This window comes from Pteronotus mesoamericanus, unplaced genomic scaffold (assembly GCF_021234165.1).
Source record: "Pteronotus mesoamericanus isolate MK-2021 breed Mesoamerican mustached bat unplaced genomic scaffold, CSHL_Meso_final scaffold_1135, whole genome shotgun sequence".
Lineage (NCBI taxonomy): Eukaryota > Metazoa > Chordata > Mammalia > Chiroptera > Mormoopidae > Pteronotus > Pteronotus mesoamericanus.
Genome location: NW_026555300.1, coordinates 820,670 through 846,383, shown reverse-complemented (window position 1 = coordinate 846,383; position 25,714 = coordinate 820,670). Strand labels below are relative to the sequence as shown.

At 40.8% G+C, this 25,714-nt stretch overlaps 3 pseudogenes; 1 reads left to right on the top strand and 2 right to left on the bottom strand.

The window, feature by feature from the left end:
• Positions 1 to 2,402: 2,402 nt before the first annotated feature.
• On the bottom strand, positions 2,403 to 3,326 carry LOC129081562 (vomeronasal type-1 receptor 4-like; annotated as a pseudogene).
• A 15,119-nt stretch (positions 3,327 to 18,445) lies between these two features.
• Positions 18,446 to 19,472, bottom strand: LOC129081559 (vomeronasal type-1 receptor 4-like; annotated as a pseudogene).
• Positions 19,473 to 22,770: 3,298 nt separating this feature from the next.
• LOC129081563 (glyceraldehyde-3-phosphate dehydrogenase-like) lies at positions 22,771 to 23,646 on the top strand (annotated as a pseudogene).
• Positions 23,647 to 25,714: the final 2,068 nt, after the last annotated feature.

The following is a 25,714-nucleotide window of genomic DNA, read 5'->3' as shown; positions in this document are numbered from 1 at the left end:
TGGAGAGCATTATGCTAAGTGAAATAAGCCAGCGGGTGAAAGACAAATACCATATAATCTCACCTAAGTGAAACCTAGTCAACAAAACAAACAAACAAAAAAAAAACATAACTAGCAACATTGAAAGAAAAAAGAAACCGACAGTAAGGAGAGGGAAGGATGGAGGAGGGTAACAGGGAAAGTAGGGGAAGGGTCAAATCAGGGAACAAAGCCAAAGTAAGGAAGGATTGAGGGTGGGAGGTGGGGGTGGGTGGAACAGGGGAAAGCGGTTGTGAGAAAATGGAGCAAATGTATTTCAACAATAAAAATACATGCATACATTAAAAATAGAATTAAGATATATCATTATATTTTAAAATTAAGAAAAAGAAATTAACAGACAATATAAGAACATAATGAATTAATGCCAAAATGTATAAAATATTATATTTAATTTAAATATACAAATTACTCCTTTAAAAAACATTTTTTAGATGGTCATATATATATATTTTCAAGGGATATGGCCAACTAATAGAATTAAGTACATTTTCTGTAATTTCAAAAATTAAACAGCTAGAATAGCAATATACACATTAGATTACAAATGCTTTAAGAACTGTCATTATTGTAATTAGAACAATTTTAACTTTTTATTGCTGTACAAATTTCCAATATATTGAGTGACATTACATGTATATGTGTGTACACATACATACATACAGTCATACACAGGCACATATACATAGGTACATACACACAACTATAGGTATGTGTATATCTCTAAATAACTTTTTCTTCTTTTTTGATGATATATATTGCAGTGTTTCACATAAGCTAAAAATACAGGTTTTTTAAAATTGTGGTATAAATTTCAATAAGTGTATCTATTAGGTCAAAATAATGTCTTTCTTTTTCAGAACATTGAATTCCAAAACTTTCTATTGGCTTCAAAATGCACAGACACCAGTCTGCATTCCCACCAACAGTGTGCTAGTGTTCCCTTTTCTCCACAGCCTCGCCAGCACCTGTTGTTTGTTGATCTGTTTATGATGGCCATTCTGACCGGTGTGAGGTGGTACCTCATGGTGGTTTTGATCTGCATTTCTCTGATGGCTAGTGATGCCGAGCATCCTTTCAAATGTCTCTGGTCCTTCTGTATCTCTTCCTTGGAAAAGCATCTGCCCGGGTCCTTTGCCCATTTTTTCATTGGATCATTTGTCTTCTTGGAGTGGAGTCAAGTGAGTTCTTTATATATTTTGGAGATCAAACCTCTATCTGATGTATCATTAGCAGATATATTTTCCCATACAGTTGGCTCCCTTTTCATTTTGCTGATGTTTTCTTTAGATTCATGGACAAAGCCAAAGTGGGGAAGGATTGAGGGAGAGAAAGGGAGGAGGGGGCAGGGGAAAGTATTGGGGGGAAAGCAGAGACAAATGTATTTGGAAAAATAAATTAATTAATAAAAAAACAATTCACAGAGAATATTACCTAAAAACCTCTTCTAAGATTGAGGAAATACCCACTTTGTTTCTCCAAAATCAAAGGTCCACACACTGCACATACATAGAATGGATTCCTGTCTTTCCTCACTTATGGCTCTGCCTACAGTCCTCCAAATTTAATGGAAGTCCCCGCCATGGACTAGCATCATCACTTTAGAGACGAGAGTGCGCACCTTGTCTCTAAAGCGCAGACCAGCCTTCTGACCATCATGCCCATATCCTCTTCACACACACACAAAACACCTGCCTTCTGCCGGTCCCACTCCCCGCACTATACGTCTTTTGAAATTGTCACACTCACCTCATGTAGTTTACACATCAACTAAAATGTAATCTTATGCCTTCCTTTGACCCCCTCCAGTTAAACCTGGCCGTATCTACTGGAATGCGTGTGAGCAAGCCATCCCTTCATAGTATCGTGTATCAAATAAAGGCCCACCGGCTCTCCAGGGCTGTCATGCACAAAGCACAACTGGCTCCCACAAGCTTCCCGCACGGACTGAATTTTGCTTCAGTACCAGTGGCTTCAGCTTCAGCAGGGACCTGTCACCTGCTGTCCCAACTTCATGTACCTTTTCTTACAATTCCTTGCCTTGCTCTTGAAAATTTAGTTCGATAGATTCAAGTTACACACTCGAAGACTTCTCCATAATATCCAGATTGTTACAGGGCATGATGTCTCTATTGCATCAGTTTTGAAATCCTCCACGGTAAACATGAGGAAACTTCAATCACGTAAGTATTTACAGAACCGTTATATGATATTTCATTACACTTTCCATTATACCATTGGTGACTTTGAGGATGCTCACCATGTTCTGTGTACCAGTCCCTTGTAAGGCACTCTGGGTGGTACTCAGGACACTGAGGAGGATGAGTGAATTACCAAATGAACAGGGTGCACATACATGCAACTTACATGTTTCTCATAGGATTAGTGGATTTTATATTCCTTATTCAGGCAAAGCTGAGTCTGGAGACAGTAGAGTCTTGGCTCAAGAGCAGACTTGACTGACAATTGGGAATCTCAGAGAGAATACTGCATTAGTACTCAGGATGAACTGGTTGGGGTTTTCAAAAACACTTAAAATAATATGAAAGATGGAGGAAAGGGTATTAAAAAAGAGAAAGGTGCTCACCAGGAGAAGGATGGTTTTGGTAGCTCTGAACTCAGGGGAGGACTGGGAGGTGATGAGAACTCTAGCAACATATTGGACCCTCTGCTCATGTCTGTACAAGATGAAGACCACAGACACAGACCCAGAGCCAGACCCAGAGCATGAGCACAAAACATACAACATCAGGGAACAATATCAATGGTGCATATAATGAGTCCATTGTTTTATCGTGATGAACAGCTGAACAGTACCCAAAACTTTTTGTATTTGTGATGTTTTCATTGCTCAAATTGGTAAACATAAATATAGGATAAACAGCATTTACCAACATTTGCAGGATCAAGTACAAAAAAATTGTAGGGACAATGTGCTTTGAAACTTTCACGTTAAGTCCTTCCCACCTGAATTTTGTGGGGCTGATGGTGATGTCCTGGATGACGTTCAGGAGGCAGGTGGTATCAATGGACACCCCCCTGCCCACTGCACGTAAATAGGGGAAAAATTTGCATCCAAAATCACTCAGGTGGTGATACCTCCAAAAATATGGCATTGTAGAGTGGATTACACTAGAGAGCAGAACCAAAGTGTTAGCCACCATCAGGGTGTTTACAATCAAATCTGTGGGCCTCAGTCTGTATGCAGTGAAGTAAAGGAAGGAATCATGGTAAAGCAGAGACAAATTCCCCAGGACTCTGATTGTAGACTGTAGCAAAAATATCATTCCAGCTGCCAAATGCCTGGTGGTCATGTCCTCACTTCTCAGTGACTGATATTTTCTTCTGACACAGAGAGAACCCTGCATGAGAATACGACGCATAAGCCACATGCATCACGTCAACTGAACTCTAATATCCTCCACTTCAGCAGTTTTTACTGAAATATTGGCAAAGTTTCTTTGCCATTTACTGGTTGCTAAGGGTTGAATGCGTAACCATTCAAGAACACTTTCAGAATATGAATGAATCATTGCTATCAAGGCCACACATGAAATAACTTCTTTATTATCCCTCACAAGTTCACAAGGCCAGTTAAATATTAGATGGCCACAGAAAACTCATTAGATTATATTCCAGGAACAGAAGTACAATTATATGAGTCACCAGAACTATGAGACACAAGCTTTTGATGCTTGTTGGTAAATGGTGTGTGGTACAATCAAAATTATTAGTCATTTCAGATCATATATCTATTAAGATCTAGGTTAAATAAAATAATTAACAGTAATGCTACATCTGTGTTTAAAATACAAAAGTACAAGACATATGAAAAATGAACGGTAAGACATAAACCTACATATTACATAAATGACATATTTTCTAGATTGGTATTATATTTAAAGAAGCAGAAATACCACAAGATACATCTGAGCCTGAAGGTAATGACTGAAATTTGTAAACACACTTTTCTTAAATACTGCCTCCTTAACTTTAAGTCAGAATAGTCTCTTCATAATCAATAGAGACACAATGATGAAATCTATTAAGCCCAATATACACCCAGAGTTAAAGAAGTTTCTACTTCAGCAAATGCTCTTAGACACACTTTTCTGCACAGGGTCAGATGATTCCTATAGTTTGGAAAACATGGAGGTATCACAGTGCCCCTCTGGAAACCTGATAACTACTCTTGTATTTTCTGGAAATCCCTCTGAACAGAGATTGACTTCGAACTCCAGCTCTTAAGCACATTAATTGTCAGGGAACATGACTGCTCTATTGAACCATGACTGTGAGTGAGGACCACACTACACCATATCAGGAGCCAGCAGGGATTGGAGCAGGTCTAGGACCCGTCTCTTTTGAAGTACTGAACTAAAGCCTCAGGTATTTTTCCCCGTTTTTGTGGCTTTAGTGCTGGACCAGGCTCACTCACCCAAGATCCCTTCGGGCAGTATGTTCACTTACCCAGGTTCCTGGTGCAACGCCTTCCCTTCCAGTCTGTACCTCTCAGGTTGATAAAGAGAAAATCCACTGACTTCTACTTGCTTCCTGGATGCTGGCTGATGGTGAAGTCAGCCCTGTCAGTACATGTAACAGGGAGGCAGCCAGGCTCTGAGATATGGGTTGTGATTCAGTGACCTCCCCTCTGAACTGCAGTGATCACTTCATCTGTAGCAGCATTGGCACTGACAGGCTTGGGAGCCGAGTCAGTGCCAATGCTGCTACACTTATGAAGTTTCTTTCCAGCTGCTAGTTACTAAGAACAACTCCAAGTTCCCAGCCAGCATCTCTTAGGAAACTTGCAGTGTTTGTGACAGGCTCTTTCCATGATCCCTGGAACAGACAGGCTCTCCCATGGGGTGCAAAGAGCAGGAAGTGTTGAGGTCTGACCACTGAGGGACATGGGCAAGTCTGCGTGTTTCACTGGACATTCTTCTCTATTGGGAAGTTGTACCCAAAGTGAGTTCTTTCCTAATCTTCTTACAAGGGAACAGAAGACTGTTGACCTATGAAGCAAAGAAATGAACTGAGTCAAAATATCGAGAAAGGTTTAATAACAGGAACAAGTAATTAGAAAAACATAGTGTCAGTAATGTACATTGGATATCACTGCCCTCATGTGCTCAAGTCAGTGTCAACTTACATGCAAATTTTGTGGGAATATTTGACCCCCAATAGTGATCCGAAGCAGAGGCAGAACAATATCCATATAAAGAAGGGCAGAAGCTTATTATAAATCCCTTTCAAATAGAGCTTTAGGGTCACACAGTTTCACAGGTAGATTCCTTTTTGTAAGTATCTGAAAAGCCAATGCCACGTACTGAATTCAAGATCATCAAAGGGTCAGCACAAGCCTCTCCACTTGCTTTTTTGCAAAATTTTCAGGAAACATTGTGATTGCTTTTTCAATTAAGAAATATATTTCTCATAGGCCAAGAGAAAAAAATATAACTTACAAGGTGAATTTAATTTTTTAGGTTTTTCTACATACAGATCAACTCTTTGATCCAAGTTCATTAGGCAATTACCCTCATTATCGAGTCAGTTGTTAGAGCCATTATGGTGGACTACCCAACCTACAGACACACACACATACACTGGATCATTTACACACAGATACAAACACACAGGAATGCACAATCACTCAAATATTCATACATTTACACAAACAATAATGAACTCACACAATTTCAACTGTACACACACATTAATGCACACAACAAACACATGAAAATTTACTCCCACATCTGTAAATACTCACAAATACACTCACCTACACTCACAATTATTCTCTTGCATAAAATCACAGTCACTATGCATGTGTATATCTCAATAAGATGATCTCATACAGAAGAATTACTATAGCTCAAGACTTCTAGCTGCCTAAGTAGCAGGGGTGTTCTTCTTACTCTATAGTTTTTTTTAGCCCTGCAACAATCGCAAGGGCAATATTTATTACAGTGCACAGCACTTAAAATGTGCCGTGAGCATTACAAACTTACATCAAGATTAATGCTCTGAAACTGGGACTTAAGGAAGACGGCTTCAGTGTCTGGATATGTGATGGGTCAGAGTAAGAATGGGCTACAAAGAAAAGGGAAAGCAGGGATGAAATGCTGTTAACAGAGAGCAGAGGAGGGAGGGTGACAGCGCAGGAAAAGAAGAAAGATAAAAAGCAAATGTTTTTCATGTTGGTTCAGTATTAAATTGCAATGTCGGGGGTAAAATTGCAAGTGGACAAAGTGTGCAGGGAGTTAAGGTAGGAAAGATACTGGGATCGGAGGAGATCATGGAGAAGAGAGTCGTGCAAACAAAAGTTCTAATGAGAATGGGAAGTTAATGGGCTACAGTGAGGAAACGTCAATCGTGCGATGGATTTAAAAACCATGGTGTGGCTCTGGGTTGTCATCCTTCAAACCAAAAGGTCACTGGTGTGATTCCCAGTCAGGACACACGTTGCCCCTGTTGGTGGGCAGTGTGACAGGCAACAGATCGATGTTTCTGTCCCTCTCTTTCTCCCTCCCTTCCCCTCTCTATAAAAATAAATAAAACCTTTTTAAAAATAAAAACATGATATGGTAAGAGGGGATTAAGATGGGGTAGATAGAAGAAAATGGTTCAAGTCAGAGAGCTTGCTGGAAAAGGAGGTGGGACTGGGAAAGATAACAGACATGGCCAGGAAGGCAAAATGGGCACAGGACGATGAGGGAGCTGAAGGGTACAGCGGGCGTGAGTGAGCCCAGGAACAGGAGTGTGATATTATAGAACTGGGTGTAGTGGGTGCAGGGTGTGCTTTATGTTCCTGGGGACCTTGATGATGTCTGAGAGCTGAGGGCTGGGGCATGGAAGACACAGGTCATGGGATAAAATATTGGAGTGGGGGTAGGTAGAAGGCAAGAGGAAGAAGGCCATGGATGATGGACTATGCAGAGGTGATGAAAGCTGAGTAGGATTAGACTGAGGCCCTTAGAATAGTGGTCATGAAGGGTTGGATGTGAAAAATGTCACAAGGTGAAGGTGGAGAGTGCAATATTGAAATTTAAAAAGATTAACTGAAAGTCAGAGAGCAGGTGGAATTTTAGTAGACATCTGAGGGTCAGAGTGTAAACTGATGAGGATGTTTCAGGGAAGATGGAGGATGAATGGATCTGGGGTGATGGAGGTGGCAGAGTGCACACTGGAGGCCACTGATGGAATCCCCAATTAATCTATCCTTTCATTTATGATGAAATCACCACCGTCGTGTATGGTCAGTTTTTAATTGAAATATATTTGACATGTTGCATAAACTTAAGGTACACAAAATATTTATTTGACACATTTAAAGATTGTAGTATGATTATTATTGCAGTGATAACCCCTCTATCACACCACATAGTATTATTTCTTTTTTGTTGTTGGAATTAGAATATAGACCCTTAGCAAGTTTGATGATGAAAGTACAATATTGGTGTCAATATTCAGGATAGCGTGCATTAAAACTCCAGAGCCTATTTGTCTAGAAGTTGCAAGTTCAGACCATTAAACAGTGTTTTACCCTGCAAACTCTGTTCCCCTGGTAACCAGCATTTTATTTGCTGTTTTGATGATTTGACTATTTCAGATTCCACATGTAAGTGACATTAGACAGGACCTGTCCTCTATCCAACTTATCTCAGCACAATGAACTCATGGTCCATCCTTCATGTTACAAATAGCAGAATTTCCTTCTTTATCATGAGTGAATAATAACCCATTATGTATCTCACATCTTCTTTATCTATTTTTTTGCTGAAAACTTTTTCTTATTTATTATTTTTAATTTATAAATCATGTTTGTTCTATTACAGTTGTCTCAATTTTTCCCACTTTATCCCCCGCTACCCATCTCACCCCCACCCCCTGCTCCCACAGTCAGTTCCTCCTCTTGTCCATGTCCATGCGTCATTCATACATTTTCTTTGTCTAGTCCCTTCCCCTTCTTTCTGCCATTGTTCTCTTTCCCCCTCCCCTCTGTTCACTTTCAGTCTGCTCCATGTTTCCGTGCCTGTGGTTGATTTTGTTCATTGGTTTATATTTTGTTGAATAGAGTCCACTTATAGGTGAGATCATATGGTAATTGTCTTTATCAACTGGCTTATTTCACTTAGCTTAATATTCTCCACTTCCACCCATGTTGTCGCAACAGGTATGAGTGCCCTCTCTCTCTCTCTCTTTCTTCCTTAAATGCAGACTGATTTTATTTATTTTTTTAAATGTCAAAGTTAATTATAAAATATTTTTTTAATTTAAAACCATTATAAAGTCTCAGAAATTAAACCAACATGACATCAGCACAGAAATAAGCAAGTAGATCAATGAAATATAATGAACATTCTAGAGACAAATGTATAGATCTGATTAATATATGTATGATTAAGTTGATATTTCAAATCAAGGGGAAAATAAGGCTTATTCAACAAATAACGTGCATGGACCACTATTACTTGAAATAAAACAAATATAGAGCTCTATTTCACACATTATACAAGAAATATTCAGGTGAGTTAAAAAAATCAATATGTAGAATTTAAGGAGTTTTAGGAGAAAATAGACAATATTTTTCATGACCTGAAGTAAAATGTTCAACCCCAGAAGCTATAAAGTAAATATTGACAATATGACTATATATTAAACATTTAACTATATACTAATATACCTATAAAAAAAGTTAAAGGACAAGGAATACAATACAAAAGTATCTGCAACACATCTAAAACATGGTTAATAGGTTTTGGGGTTTTTTAGGGGAAAAAGTTCTACAAATCTTTAATCAATAAATGGATAAAGAATACCAAAAAGTCATTTAAAGCTTTACAAAAATAATAATAGAAATAGGCAAGAAATATACTAAAACAGGTTTAGTTTCAACAAATAGTAAAGGAACAATTAAAGTAACATAATTGTCACAATCGGATTAATGAGTATTAAAAATATTGGTAATATCAACTATTGGCAACTCTGAAAGGAACTGGGTATTCATAGAAACTTTTTCTTCATCTGAAAGCAGTCCCTTTAGCATATTTTGCAGTGCTGGTTTGGCAGAGGTGTATTCTTTTAGCCTTCTTTTGTCTGGTAAACTCCTTATTTTGCCTTCCATTTTAATTGAGAGCCTTGCTGGGTAGAACAGCCTTGGTTGCATGCCTTTGCTTTTCATGACTTGGAATATTTCTTTCCATTCCCTTCTGGCTTGCAGTGTTTCTGTTGAGAAGTCGGGTGCTAGTCATATCGGGGCTCCCTTATATGTTACTACCTCTTGCTGGCTGGCTTGCTTGCTTGCTTTAGGATTCTGTTTGTCTTTGATATTTGCCATTTTAATGATAATGTGTCTTGTAGTGGGCCTTGTGGCATTCCTCTTGAATGGGACCGTCTGTGCTTCCGGGACTTGTGTGCCTTTTTCTCTCCTCCAATTAAGGAAGTTTTCCATCATTACTTTTTCAAACAGGTTCTCTATCCCTTCCTCATCCTCTTCTCCTTCTGGTATCCCAATTATACAGATATTATTATGTTACAGGTTGTCCTGCATTTCCCTCAATGCCTCTTCATTCTTTTTGAGTCTTTTTTCACCTCCTTGCTCTTTCTGGGAGCCTTTTTCTACCTTGATATCCAGCTCACTGATTTGGTCCTCAGCTTCATCTAGCCTGCTTTTGATTTCTTCTACTGTGTTCTTCAACTCAGAAATTGTATTCTTCATTTCTTCTTGTCTCGTATTGATAGTTTCTATGTCCTTTTTCATGCTGAAAAAGTTTGCAGTAAGTTCCTCGGAGTTTCCCTGTAGTTTTTAGTAATTCTGTCTGAACTCACTGAGCTCATTGAGCTTCCTTAGTACCGTTGTTTGGAACTCAATATCCGATAGTTTACTTGCCTCTATTTCATTTAGTTCTCTTTCTGGAGATTCCCTTCAAGTAGGGCATATTTCTTTGTCTTCCCATTATTTGCGAGACTCTTCTCTTTTGCTTTTGCTTCTTAAGTTGATCTGTCTTGATTTCCTGACTTTATGGTGTGAACTTCTACAGTAGGAGACCGCTGTTTTTACTTTCTGAATCTGCCTCTGATGGTGCCAGATGTTGTCCCTCTCTGACCTTAGGCAGTCTGTTTGAGATTTCTAGTAATCTACTGTTTGTGGCTCTCTCCTTCAGCTGTTGATCTATTCACTCTGCACTCAGCAGGTCACCTTAGACAGCTCAGGGCTGGTGGATTCCCACCTGGGGATGGGGGCTATTGGGTCCTTTGACGCTGGTGCCGCTCAGGGAGAGTGGTCTCTGCCTGAGCAAGATGGCTGCTGCCGCATGGGGGATGAGTCAGCACAGAGATTCCACCAGCTACTCTCTCAGTTCTCTCCCCAAAGCCTCCTTCCCCAGTCTCTCCTCAGGTATCTCCAGCCCACTCTGCCCCTGCCTTTGCCAGAGACCAGGGTAAGTGGCTGCAAATAAAAATTTTGCTTTGGCCCTTTAGAAGGCTCTTTGCGTGTCCAGCCGCCTGTCTCTTGCAGAGAGCAACCCTGCCATTTTTCGCAGCTGGCTGTTTTCTGTGTACTTTTTGGGCTCTGGTGCTGTGGGCTAGAGATCCTCACTTTTGGTTTAGACCCCACTCTTCTCAGGGGTATTGCACTGGCGGTTTCAATGTCCTTCTGGTGCTGCCACCTGTGGGTGTCCCGCCCACCTTCTCAGGTCTGTACCGTACTACTTACCAGTTAGATTGAGCTAAAGCCAATTCTTCTGTCTCCAAGGTTACAAGGCTCCTCTCTTGCTATTGTTCAGTTGTTTGTTCCAGGTGATTTCTCCACAATGTAGTTGTAATTCCAGTTTGGTCCTGGGAGGAGGTCAGTGTGACTTCCACTGACTCCTCCACCATCTTGGTTCTCCCACATCTTCTTTATCTATTAATGTGTTGACAGACACTTAGGTTGTTACCATTTGCTTCAGTGAACATAGAGGTGCAGATATCTGTTTAATAACATGTTTCATTCCCTATGGTTTCTAGTGGTGGCTCAGGGCAAAAATCATCCTCAGATAACATGCCAATACATACCCTTAAGTGAACAGACAGTATCCTGTGGCTGGGTAGCTCAGTTGGTTAGAGCACTGTCATGATACACCAAGGTTGCAGATTTGATCCCCGTCAACCAATGAGTGCATAAATAAGTGAAACAACAGATTTCTGTCTGTCTGTCTGTCTGTCTCTCTCCCTCCCACCTCCCCCTTCCCTTCTTCTCTTTCTATAAAAATCAATAAACTTTTAAAAATGGAATGAACAGTAAAGACGAGCAGATACAACTTGGGTTGAATAACACTCAGCCGTATTTTTCCTTTTCGTTTTGGGTACTGTGCACAGGATCAAACACAGAGGGTCTGACAGGAGAAGCTGTTGACTAGCACCCCGTGTTCACAGTTGGAAAGTCCTGTCAGTCCATCCCTTTGAAAGGTCTGCCTATGTATTGAAACACTTCAGTGCCACAAGGATTTTTATGTCCCAAGGCTGACATGATGAAAACATCTTTCTTCATTGTGGAATTTCTAAAATATAACACTTAATTTTTACCTTGGTGTGCTCTTCTGTTCTTAGATTTTTAAACTTAAGCATAAAAAACATAACAACTAAAAATTTTAAGGACATAGTGCCCTTTCGTCTTTTTATATAAAAATCATCCCAAGAATTAAACTGTGAAAATAGTTTTATAGATATAAAAATAATATTTTTCATTGCAACAGATTTACTGTTCTCAAAAACAGGCATACCTCCAACCACTAGTGTAACTTAAGCAGAGCGGTTATGTTATGTTACACAGCACAGGGCTTTTGCAGTTAAAATTAATGTTACTAATCAGCTGAATTTTAAATGGGCAGATTGTCGTCAATGATCTGGTGGACCCCACATATTACAAGAGCAGGGAGCGGGGAAGCCAGTTAGATAGGATAGAAGAGGACAGATTTGAATCATGACAGGAATTTCATGTTATTTGTTTTTGAAGATGGGATACGGGTGAGCACACAAAAAAAATGTGAGAAGAAAATAAATTCCACCTGAATTTTAAAAATTGTCAATGTGGGTTTTTCTTGAGTTTTTAGACTAGAGCCCAGGCTTGTGGATGTAGGCTTTGTGACACCCTAATCAGGGGACTCCGTGGCATGAAAGAGTGGCAACAGATGTTCCTTCACTGAGCTCGGTACATCTGCACTAGAATTCCAGTCAACTGTCATTAGAAAAGAAGAATCTGAATACAGTCAACTTGATTAGCCACCTTCCACAGCAAAGAGGCGATGACATCTTGGACAGGGCTACGGAGAACAAAGCCTTTACAAAGAGCGTATCATTCATATAATGAAAAAGGCATATATCAGAGGTTAGTAGTCCTTGACCTAAACACCTATCCAGCCTCTGGTGACAAGATATAGGGTAGTTTTTCCCACTACCATTTGTCTACCTGACTTCACCTGACCAGAATAATCCCCTTTGAAACTTAGGGGACGGGGATGCACAGGCATGTCACACGTGTTTCCTATTATATTCTCATGTAGAACATTACGATGCTGCCTTTATCCAAGTACCTCTGCTACTGTCTGTGTGTTCCTTCAAAAATCATATATGGAAAGCTTCCACCAAAGGTGATGGTATTAGGAGGTAGAACCTTGTGCAGATATGAGGAGAGCTTTTCTATTTGGGAGAGGACCCTCACTTGATCCTACTGCATCCTGACTTCAGACTTCCGGCCTCCAGAACTGCGAGATAGAAATCGTTGTTTATTAGGCACCCTGTCTGTGATACTGCTGCTGTATCACAGCAGCCTGAGCAGAATGTCATGGGCCCCATTTACCTCACCAAGTCAGCATTGCTCTACCAAGGTGAATAATCAGGCTATTTATTCCTGGAGGGCTCAGACACTGTCCATGCTTTTTGACAAGACTGTAAAAAATGTAAAAGGTGTAGATTTTTCTCCATTTACGAATGAACAAGTCAGGCTGCCAATTCCAACGATGCTGGGCAAGACATGAGACTCCTGGGGCTGAGACAAAGACATTACTATTCATGGCACAACAGGCAGCAAGAGCTTTGTGTTCACATCTGATTGCATTGCTCCAACACACCCCATAAGGCCTTGCACAGGGTACAGGTGGATGCTGCACATACAGCAAGCTTGTATCACAGCTGGAGAACACTGAGCTTAATAAACTGCAACTTTTTAGGTGGCCAGTAAGTACAGCTGCCCAACCATTACCTCGAAGGTAGGCATTAAGTTTATTGTATTAGTCAGGAAATATATATGCCTTCTCTCCAAGAAAGACACTGCTGCCATCTTCCAAGGCTGTTTATCAAAAATCCTTGCAAAATAGTCCAGAACAGAAGCTGACACAATAGGTGAAAAGAATTTGAGGCAATCACAAATAACTGTTTCCTAATTTGATGGACCTTTACCTTAAAATGTGTAAATATTGAGTAAATAACCCAATGAATAAATTTCAAACCAAAATTATCATTGGTTAAGTGGTACTAGGGAATTGTTAAAAACTAAAGAAGGCAGGAAGGACATCAATTTACCAGGAAATATCAAAGAAAAGAGAAACAAAAGGGAGGTGGTGTTAAACTAGGTGAGGAACGACAGTGAGAGCAAAAGAGAAAAAAATACATCCCAGTGTCTACATGAATGACAGTTTCTTAGCTTATAAAAAAACCATACACTTCCAGTCAAGATGGAGGCATAGGTACACATGCTTAGCCCCTTTGCACAACCATAGAAAGAATTACAACCAGATCTCAAAAACAAGTAACACCCAGAACCATCAGAAAATTGAGCTGTATGGAAGCCCAGCAACCAAGGATCTAAAGAAGTCACATTCACCCAGATGGGTAGGAGGGGCCAGAGTCATGGAGATGGGGCAGACAGGCCATGTGGCACGGACAAGCAGAGTCAGTGGTGGCAGAACTGATGGTCCCATATTCACGTGTGGTGGATAAAAATCAGGAGGGATACTCTGGAAGCGAGTAATGTCAGGCCCAGGCCATACTGCATAGCCCAGGGTTCCAACACTAGGAAGATAAACCCTCATCTCTGGCTGGAAAACAAAAAAACAAACAAACCAGTGGGGTTGGGGTGGCAGAAGAAACTGACAGATTTTCACCACTTAAAAGGCCCATATGGACTTAGAACACATGCAACCCCAGGGAAGCAGCTGGAGGGGTGCCAGCTGCATACAGGAAGTGGGAGAAGTGACTAAAAATGGGGCAAGTGACAGGCGGGCCTCTGGAGGCCAGGCAGTGGCATTGTCCCCTCTCTGCCCCCCAACACAAAGTGGAGCCATGGAGAGATGATGCAGGTTGCCCTGCCCTGGCGATGACCTAAGGCTCTGCCCAATACAATTTACAGGTGCCTTTGCTACAGAGGCCATGCTACTAAGAAAGGGAGTAAAAGCAGTTCCACCTCATACACAGAAATAAACACGGGGAGGTTGACAAATTGAGGAGGCAAAGAAATATGCCCCAAGTGAAAGAACAGAACAAAACCCCAGGAAAAAAACTAAATGAAATGGAGATAGCCAACCTATCAAATCCAGAGTTCAAAACATTGGTGATAAGGATGCTCAGAGAACTTACTGAGTATGGCAAGAAAATAAAGGAAGAAATGATGCATACACAAAGTGAATAAAGAGAAATACACAGGGAACCAACAGTGAAGGGACGGAAGCTGGGATTCATATGAATGACTTGGAACAAAAGGAAGAAATAAACATTGAACCAGAACAGAATGAAGAAACAAGATTTCCAAAAAATGAGGAGAGACTTTGGAACCTCTAGGACAACTTTAAAAGTACTAACATCTGAATCATAGGGTTTCCAGAAGGAAAAGAGGAAGAGCAAGAAATTGAAAATGTATTTGAAAAAATAATGAAGGAAAACTTCTGCAATCTGGCAAAGACAAGACATACAAGTCCAGGAAGCACACAGTCCGAAACAAGTTGGACCCAAAGAGGACCACACCAAGATACATCATAATTAAACTGCCAAAGGTTAAAAATAAAGAGAAAAACTTAAAAGCAGCAAAAGAAAAGCTGAGAACTACCTACAAAATGAGTTCCCATTATACTCTCAGCTGATTTCTCAAAAGAAACCTTATAGGCAAGAAGGGACTGGCAAGAAGTATTCAAAGTGATGAAAAGCAAGGACCTACAATGTAGATTACTCTATGCAGCAACATTACCATTTAGAATGGAAGGGCAGATAAAGTGTTTCCCAGACAAGGTAAAGCAAAAGGAGCTCATTATCACCAAGACATTGTTACACAAAATGTTAAAGGGACTTATTTAAGAAAGAGAAGATCAAAACTATGAACATGAAAATGACAACAAACTCACAACTATGAGCAACTGAATCTAAAAAGAAATACAAAAACAAACTCAACAAACAAGAAGAGGAATAGAAACACAGAAATGGAGATCATTTGGAGGGTTATCAGCTGGGAGGAGGAAGCGGGGAGGATGGGGGAAATGGTGCAGGGATTAAGGAGCATAATTGGTAGGAACAAAATAGGGCTATGCTAAGAATAGTATGGGAAAGGGAGAAGCCAAAGAACTTATATGCACCACCATGGACATGAAATAAGAGTTGGGGATTGCTGGAAGGAATGAGGGCTACTGGGTGGAGGGGGACGAAGGGGGAAAAATGGGACAAGCGTAACAGCATAATCAATACCATATGCTTAAGAAAGAAAACTATACAATTCTCCATCCACACATATACCAAATCAATCCTGGATGAATTGTCAATCTGAATCTTAAAGCTATATGATGTTTTGAAACAGAAAGGATGGAGTATATTCCTTGATCCTTAAAATAGAAATATATTTTTTAACAGGATAACATTATCTAAGAAAATATAAGTCATGTTAAAATGAAGACATGCTACTCATCAATACCCACACGCGCACACGTGCACACACACATACAGGTCATGGAAGAAAGAGAGGCAACCAAGAAAGAAATTGTGTCCAGCAGATATACACAATTATTACAAATCAATGGAAAAAGACAACACAATTGAAAAATTTTTAAAAACACATTTTAATATGTGGCTGTCTTATGTCTGACAAATGTGAAAATATCCTCAAATGTCATACTCATGAAGAAATAGAATTTATTACATATCTCCAACACGCATCAATCAAAGTCTAACATAAAAATGAAAAAACAAAAAACAAAAGAGGTGACAATAATGTTGATAAACCTAGAAATCCTACACTGGTGGTGGGAGTGGCAACTGCCTCAAAAGTTTTCCAGGGCTCTTTGGCACTATTTCCAAGACATAAAGCCCAACAATTCACCTCCCATTATCAAAGGAAATATGGATGTGCATCATCAAAAATTGTTCTATACTTATATACAGGACTTTACCTAACAGTCCCAGTCTGAAACCACCCATATGCCAAAGAACAGAGAATGATTAAGTGTTTTATGTTTACACAATAAAATCCTATACAGCAATGCTATTGAAAGACCAGTACCAACACGCGGCAATAAATTCACCAAAAACGTAAGGAATGAGAAACACAAAACATAAAGAGTTAGTGTGATATCACTTCCCATATAAAGTGCGGAACAGGCCCCAGTGACCTGTGCTGTGAGATGTCAGAGCCGTGCTTAACCTGAGGAAGAGTGACATGGAGGGAGCACAGGGGTCTTCTGACAACATTCTATTTCCTGATCCAGGTACTGAGTACAGGAATGTGTTATAATGTCCTTGTACTATAAAGTTGGAGTTTAACAGTATTAAATAAAATGTCAGTATGATTAGCTTTTAAGCATATGCCAAAATTATTAGGTAGACGAACAAATCACTAAGCAAACTTCCAAGGAAATTGGTCCATTAAAATGTATAATTATAGTGTATAATAACTTAGAAATATATTGCAAAAATAAGTAGAAAAAATTAACATAGAAAATTAATATAAATGAAATTCAAAAGGGAATAAACTCTATTGATACCCATATGTATTAATTTTAAAATTAAATTTAGGTAGACTAATTCCTGTTTAAAATACAAATACATTTTTACTATATTTATGTTTTTTCAAGAGATGAGGCCAGACAATAAACTTTAAAAACTACATTTTTATTGAATTTTAACAGAGAAAAGCATTGCAATATACATATCTGATAACAGACCTTAAATTTGTTGTTATTAGTACTATTTTAAATTTTTATACTGTACAATATGCACAGGTCACAGAGAGGCATATATATGTATGTCTATGCTCTCACAAACAATTGTACATATGTGTGTCTGTTATTTTTCTCATTCTCTATTCTTATTTATTTTTGGTGTAATTTAAGTGTTTCATGCACGCTAAAACTACAGGTTTCATTCATGATACAAGGCTCAACATATACATGAATGAGGTCAAAATCATTCTTTTGATTCTTAAACTGTTGAGTCTAAAAGTATGCAGCAGCTTCCCAATGTAAATGCAGAGTAAGGTATATAAAAATCTCTAAAGAAGTTCAGAGAATATCCACTTTGCTTCTTAAAAATGAAGGAGCCACAGACTCACCATACACAGAACAGATTCCTGACTTTCCTTTCAAATGGATCTGGCTACCGTGCCCCAGATTTAATGGAAGTCCCCACCAGGAACTAATATCATTGGAGAGACAAGAGTGCACCCCTGCACCTTCTGACAATGTGCCCAGATCCTCTTCGCAAAAAAAAATGTCTACCTTCTGTAGTTCCCAATTCTATGCAATTCATACCTTTTAAATGGTCACACTCACCTGATGTGGTCCAAAAAATCAGCTAAAATGTAGTTTTAGGCTCTCATTGCCCCATTCCAGCTAAATCTGTCCATTTGAAATTTGTTGAGCATGCTCACCTCCCATCATAACATGGTATTTCAAATAAACATACCAGCGCCTCTCCAGGGGTATCATGCAGAAAGTCATAAAAGACTACCACAGGCTTTCCTCATGGACTGAATGTCCCTCCAGCCCTGCTGTCTTCAGTTTCAATAGTAACCAGCCACATGCTGATCCTCATCCTCATTTATTTAACTTTTCTATCGACTCAATGCCTTGTACATTTCTGGACATGTACTGGCACAGTTTGAAGTTACGCACGCAAAGATTTCTCCATAATATCCAGGTTGTTACAGGCCATGATGTCTCTATTGCATCAATTCTGAAATCCTCCACGGTAAACATGAGGAAACTTCAATCACGTAAGTATTTACAGGGCCGTTATATGATATTTCATTACACTTGCCATTATACCATTGGTGACTTTGAGGATGCTCACCATGTTCTGTGTACCAGTTCCTTAAAAGGCACTCCTAGTAGTACTCAGGACACTGAGGAGGATGAGTGAATTACCAAATGAACAGGGTGGACATACATACAACTTACATATTTCTCATAGGATTAGTGGATTTTATATTCCTTATACAGGCAAAGCTGAGTCTGGAGACAGCAGAGTCACGGCTCAAGAGCAGAAAGGGACTGACAATTGGGAAACTCAGAGAGAACACTGAATTGGTATTCACGACGAACTGGTTGGGATTTTTAATAATACTTAAGATAATATGAAAGATGGAGGAAAGGGTGTTAAAAAAGAGAAAGGTGCTCACCAGGAGGAGGATGGTTTTGGTAGCTCTGGACTCAGGGGAGGTCTGGAAGGTGACGAGAGTCCTGTGAATATGTTGGACCCTCTGCTTGTGTCTGTACAGGATGAAGACCATGGAACTGCTGGCCCAGAGCATGAGCACAAAACATACAACGTCAGGGAACGCTATCAACACTGCATATAATGAGTCCATTATTTTACCATGACGAACGGATGAACAGTATCCAAAACTTTTTGTATTTGTGATGTTTTCGTTGCTCAAATTTCTAAACATAAAAATAGGATAAATAACTTTTACCAACATTTGCAGGATCCAATACAGAAAAATTGTAGGGACAACGTACCTTGGAGCTTTGCGTTTAAGGTCTGCCCACCTGGAGTTCATGGGGCTGATGGTGATGGCCTGGAAGACGCTCAGGAGGCAGGTGGTGCCAACGGACACACCACGGCTCACTGCCCGTAAATAGGGGAAAAATTTGCATCCAAAGTCACCTAAATGGTGATACCACCCAAAATGTGTTATGGCAAAAAGGATTCCGCTAGAGAACAGAACCAAGGAATTGGCCACAGTCAGGTTGTTGACAATCAAATCTGTGGGCTTCAGCCTGTACCCAGTGAAGTAAAGGAAGAGATAATGGTACAGCAGAGAGAAATTCCCCAGGACTCCGATTATAGTCTGTAGTAAGTAGACAATTCCTACCGCCAAATTCATGATGGACATGCTATCTGTTCTCAGTGTCTGCTATTTTCTTCTGACCTAGGGACTACCCTGCATGGAAAAATTAGGTGTAAGCCACATGTATCATGTTAGTTGCATTCCAACATTTTCCACTTCCCAACAGTGTTCCCTCAATGCTGGCCGAAAAGTTTTTCTGCCATCTAGGGACTTCCAAGGGATGAATGCGTAGCCATTAAAGAACACTTCCAAAATATGAATCATTGCTATCGAGGCCACACGTGAAATCACTGCTTCATCCCTCACAAGCTCAGGAGGCCAGCTAAATATTAGGACGGCCACAGAAACATTCGCTAGCCTATATTCCAGGAAAAAAAGTACAATGACATGAGCAACAAACACTATGAGATAGAAAAACCTGATGCCTAATAAACAGTGTATGGTACAATAAAATTATTAGTAACCTTAGACCATATACATGTTTATTAAGATGTGGGTTAAATTAAATAATTAGCAGTAAAGTTACATTTGTGTTAAAATGTTAAAATATAAGACAGGCAAAATGAATGGTAGTACATAACCCTGTATATTATAAAAACGACATACTTTTTCTGGATTGGTATTGTATTTCAAAAAGTAGAAATATCACAAGATACATGTGAGCCCGGAGGTGATGACTAAATTTTATAAAGTTATATTTTTCTTAAATGCTGCTTCCCTAACTATAAGAGGGAATCGTCTCTTCCTACTCCGTAGAGGCACTATGATTAAACCTATTAAGCCCAACACACACCCCGAGTTAAAGAAAACATTTGTGCTTCAGCAAATGCTCTCAGACACACTTTCTGCACAGACTCAGATTATTCCCATACATGGAAAGTCATGCAGCTATTACAGTGCCCCTCTGGAAATGTGCAGATTATTTCTGCGGTGCCTATAAATTCCGCTGGCCCTAAATCGATTTTACACCTGCGGCCCTTAAGCACATTAAAAAGTAGGATTCCTGATCGCTGGATAAAACGGAACTATGACCGTGAGTGAGGACCACACGACATCACATCAGGAGCCACTGGAAACTGGAGCAGGTCTAGGACCCAGGTCTCCTTACCAGCTCAGCTCAAGCCTCAGTATTTCTCCTCCTTTCCTGGGGCTTTGGTGCTGGACCAGGCTGATGCTCAGAAAGTCCCCTTTGCCCACTATGTTCACGTACCCACACTTCTATTCTAATGCCTTCCCTTCCAGTCCCTACCTCTCAGGCTGATAAAGAGAAAAGCCGCCAGCTTCTGCTGGGGCCTGGACTCTGGGCTCATCGTGAAGTCAGGACTGTTAAGAAGTGGGCGAGGTAGCCCGACCCTGAGATAATGAGCTGTGATTTGGTGACCTCACCTCCCCTCTGAACTGCAATTATCACTTCACCTGTAGCAGCCTTGGCACTAACAGGCTTGGGAGCTGAGAGCATTTCTCAAAACTTTCTTTCCAGCTGCTAATTACCAAGAACAACTCCAAGTGCCCAGCCAGCACTAAATCCCTTAGGAGACTACTGAGGTGTTTGTGACAGGGTCTTTCTCTCCATGATCCCTGGAGCAGACGGGGTCTCCCACGGAGGACAGAGAGCAGGGGTCTCTGCTGAGGTCTCACCCCGAGGGACGGGGATGAGTCTGCATGTCTCACTGGACATTCTGCTCCATTATGAAGTTCTATCCAAAGTGAGTCCTTTCCTAATCTTACATGAGCTGCACCATCGTTGATGTATGGAGCAAAGAAAGAAACTGAGTCAAAATATCTGAGGAAGATTCAGAAAGAAATCTTTAGAAAGATTTAGATAACAGGAAAAACACAGTGTGAATAATATATATTGCTGTCCTGAGTGGCTCAAAGGCAATGTCAACTTACAGAAATTTTTTGAGACAAAATACACATTACCCCTATGGACCCCTAATAGTGACCAAAAGCAGAGGCAGAACAATATCCACAGAAGAAGGACAGAACATTCTGATAATCCCTCTCATACAAAGCACCAGGATCACACAGTTGTTAACAGTCAGATTCCTCGATTCTTCTAAGTATCTTTGAAGCCAATGCCACTCATTAATCCGACACCATTGAATGGTAAACACCTTCCGCTAAACTTACCTTTTTGCAAACTTTCCAGTAAGAAACTGTGATTGTTTTTTAAATTAAGAACTATATTTCTCACGGGCCAAAAGAAAAATATAAAAATTACAAGTTGAACTTAATTCTCTAGGTTATTCTATGCATAAATCAATTTTTTGATCCAAGGTCACTATCGATACCCTCATTGTCAAGTCACTTGTTAGAGCCATTACGGTGGACAGCCCATCCTGCACACACTCACACGCAGCCATTTACACGCAGATGCAAACACACACGTATGCACATTCCCTTTAATACAGTCACACATTTAATTACTTATACAGATACACAGACACGTGCTGACAGAATTTCAACTGCACACTCACAAACCTTAATGCACACATTGAACACACAAAAGTGTACGCTCATATATAAACACTCATAAATACACACACTCATTTAAATTCACTATTACTCTTGCATGAAATCACAGTCATGCATGTGTATATCTCAATAGCATGATGTTACAGAAAACTTGTTATAACTTCAGACTACAGAGTGCGTAAAAAAGGATGGAAATCTCCCTATTCTTTACAGGCCTTTGAACCCTGCAACAATCAATGCACAGCACTTAAAATGTGCTGTGAGCATTGTCACCTTATGTCAAGATGCATGCTGGGAAACTGGGAGTTCTGGAGAGTTTCAGTGTGTGGGTATGTGATGGGTTGGAGTAAGAATAGGCCACAAGTGAAAGGAGACACAACATAAAATCGTGGTACAATGAGTCAGGGCCATGGGGTTACAGAGGGTGTAGGAGAGAGGGAAGAGAGATAAAAGGCAAAGGGTTTTTATTGCTGGTTCAGTACTAAAGAGCCCTGTCGGAGGTGAGAATGCAAGTGGGCAGAGTGCGCAGGGAGTTAAGGTAGGAAAGACAGTCAGATCAGGGGAGATCATGGCACAGACAGTTGTGGAAACAAAGGTTCTAACAGCCAAGATGGAGATGTAGGTAGATACTCTTTGCCTCCTTGCACAACCCAAAGAAGGACAACAACAAATTTAAAAATAATAAATAACAAAACTGCCAGAAAGTCGAACTGTATGGGAGTCTGACAACCAAGGAGCTAAAGAAGAAACACTCATCCAGGTTCTCTGCTCCTCCTGTTCGACAGACAGCTGCATCTTCCCCTGCAGTGCCAGCCTCAATCTTGAGACAAGTTGGTGAAGATCGGAGTGAACAGATTTGGCCACATTGGGCGCCTGGTCACCAGGGCTGCTTTTTACTCTGGCAAAGTGGATGTTGTCACCATCAATTATCTTTCATTGACCTCATCTACATGGTCTACATGTTCCAGTATGATTCTACTCACAGCAAGTTCAAAGGGCACAATCAAAGCTGAGAACGGGAAGCTTGTCATCAGTGGAAAGTCCATCTCCATCTTCCAGGAGTGAGATCCCGCCAACAAAAAATGGGGTGATGCTGGTGCTGAATGTTTTGGAGTCCACTGGTGTCTTCACTACTGTAGAGAAGGCTGGGGCTCACAGGAAAGGGAGGGGCCAAGAGGGTCAACATCTCTGCCCTTTCTGTTGATGCTCCTATGTTTGTGATGGGTGTGAACCATGACAAGTATGACAACTCCATGAATATTGTTAGCAATGCCTCCTGCAGCACCAACTGCTTGGCCCCCCTGGCCAAGGTCATCCATGACAACTTTGGCATTGTGGAGGGACTCATTACCACAGTCCATGCCATCACTGCCACCTGGAAGACTGGGTATGGCCCCTCTGTGAAGCTGTGGCCTAATGGCTGAGGGGCTGCCCAGAACATCATCCCTGCTTCTATTTGTACTGCCAAGGCTGTGGTCAAGGTCATCCCTGAGCCAAATGGTAAGCTCACTGGCATGGCCTTCCATGTCCCCACCCCCAATGTGTCCATTGTGGATCTGACCTGCCCCCTAGAGGAAGCTGCCAAATATGATGACATCAAGAAGGTAGGGAAGCAGGAATCAGGAGGCCCCCTCAAAGGCATCCTGGGATATACTGAGGACCAGGTTGTCTCCTGGGACTTTAATAGTGACACCCACTCCTCCATCTTTGATGCCGGGGCTGGCATGGCCCTCCATTTTGTCAAGCTCATTTTCTGGTATGACAATGAATTTGGCTACAGCAATGGGGTGGTAGACCTGATGGTCCACATGGCCTCCAAGGAGTAAGAGCCCCCTGGACCACCAGCCCCGTGACAGGAAGAGAGAACCTCAGCTCCTGGAGAGTCCTTGCCCAGAATCGATTCCGCAACACACTGAGAATCTCCTGACCTCTAGTTTCCATCCTAGACCCCCTGAAGAGGGGAGGGGCTTAGGGAGCTCTGCCTTGTCATGCACCATCAATGAAGTTCACTGTACCCAGCCAGAAAAAAAATAAAGAAGAAGAAGAAACATTCATCCAGACCAGTAGGAGAGTTGGAGACAGGCAGCAGGACAGAGAGAACATGCAGCAAGGCAGTGCTGGAGGGCCAGGCAGGTGAGGCAGTGGCTGGTAGACCCAGCGGTCCCACATTGGTACTCAGAAAAACCATGAGGAACAGCTGGGGAGTGAGACAGGCTGCACAATCCAGGGTTCCCATGCAGGAAAAGGAAGCCTCAAAACCTCTGGAGGTAAAACCTCTGGGGGTTGTGGCAGCAGGAGAAACTCCCAGCCTCACAGGAGAGACCCGTGGGGTCCTAGAACGTACACAACAGATCCACCTGAGAATCAGCACTAAAAGGGCCCAACTTGCTTGTTGGTAGCAGGGGAAGTGACTGAAAGCCCGCCGAGAGCTGAGCAAGCGGCATTGTTAACTCTTGGACCGCCCCCCACAGACAGTGTCACAACTCAGTCACCCGGGTTGCCCCATCCTGGTGAACACCTAAGGCTCCGCCTCTTTGAACATAATAGGTGCGCTGAGACAAAGAAATATGGCCCAAATTAAAGAATCGATCAAAGCTCCAAAAATAGAACTAAGCGATGAACAGATAGCCAACCTGTCAGACGCACAGGTCACAACACTGGTAATCTGGATGCTCACTGAATTGGCTGAGTGTGGTCGGAAAAAGTGATGGTTATGCAAAGCGAAATACAGAAAAATATACAGGAAATCAACAGTAAAGGGAAGGAAACCAGGATTCAAATCAACTACTGGGAGCAGAGGAAAGAAATAATCATTCAACCACAACAGAATGAGGAAACAAGAATTCAAAAAAATGAGGAGAGGCTAAGGAACCTCTGGGACAACTTGAAACGATCCAACATCCTAAACATAGGGGTACCAGAAGAAGAGGAAGAGCAAGAAATTGAAAACTTGAAAAAAATAATGGAGAACTTTCCAAATCTGGCCAAGGAAATAGATTCCCAGGAGATCCAGGAAGCTCAGAGAGTCCCAAAGAAGTTGGACCCAAGGAAGCACACACCAAGGCACATCATAATTAAGTTACCCAAGATTCAAGATGAGAAAATCTTAAAAGCAGCAAGAGAAAAGGAGACAATTCCCTACAAAAGAATTCCCACAAGGCTATCACCTGATTTCTCAAAAGAAACCTTGCAGGAAAAAGGGAATGGGAAGAAGTTTTCAAAATCATGAAAGACAAAGAGCTATATCCAAGACTACTCTATCTAGCAGAGCTATCATTTAGAATGGAAGGGCAGATAAAGTGCATCCCAGATAAAGTCAACTTAAAGGAATTCATCATCACCAATCCCTTATATGAAATGTTAAAGGGACTTACCTAAGAAAAAGATAAAAAACTATGAACAGTATAACAGAGTGGAGGGGGAAGAATGGAGGAAAAGGTACAGGGAATAAGCAGCATAAATAGTAGGTACAAAATAGGCAGGGGGAGGTTAAGAATAGTATAGGAAATGAAGAGGCCAAAGAACTTATATGTACATCCCATGGACATGAACTAAGGGGCAGGGGGAATTCAGGGGTGGGGGGTAGGCAATGTAGGATAGAAGGGAATAAAGGGGAAAAAATGGGACAACTGTAATAGAATAATCAATAAAATATATTTTTTAAAAAAATAAACAGGCTCTAAAAGAAGTTCTAATGAGGATAAAAATTAATCATAAAAGTAAGGAAATGTCTTGTTTATCTAAAACCTGTACAATTCTGTTAACCAGTATCACCCCAATAAATTTGTTTTAAAAAGTGAGGAAAAGTCCATTGTGCACTGTGTTTAAAAACCATGGTGTGAAAACAGTGAATTCAGGAGGGGTAGGTAGGTTTTTTTAAAGTATATTTTATTG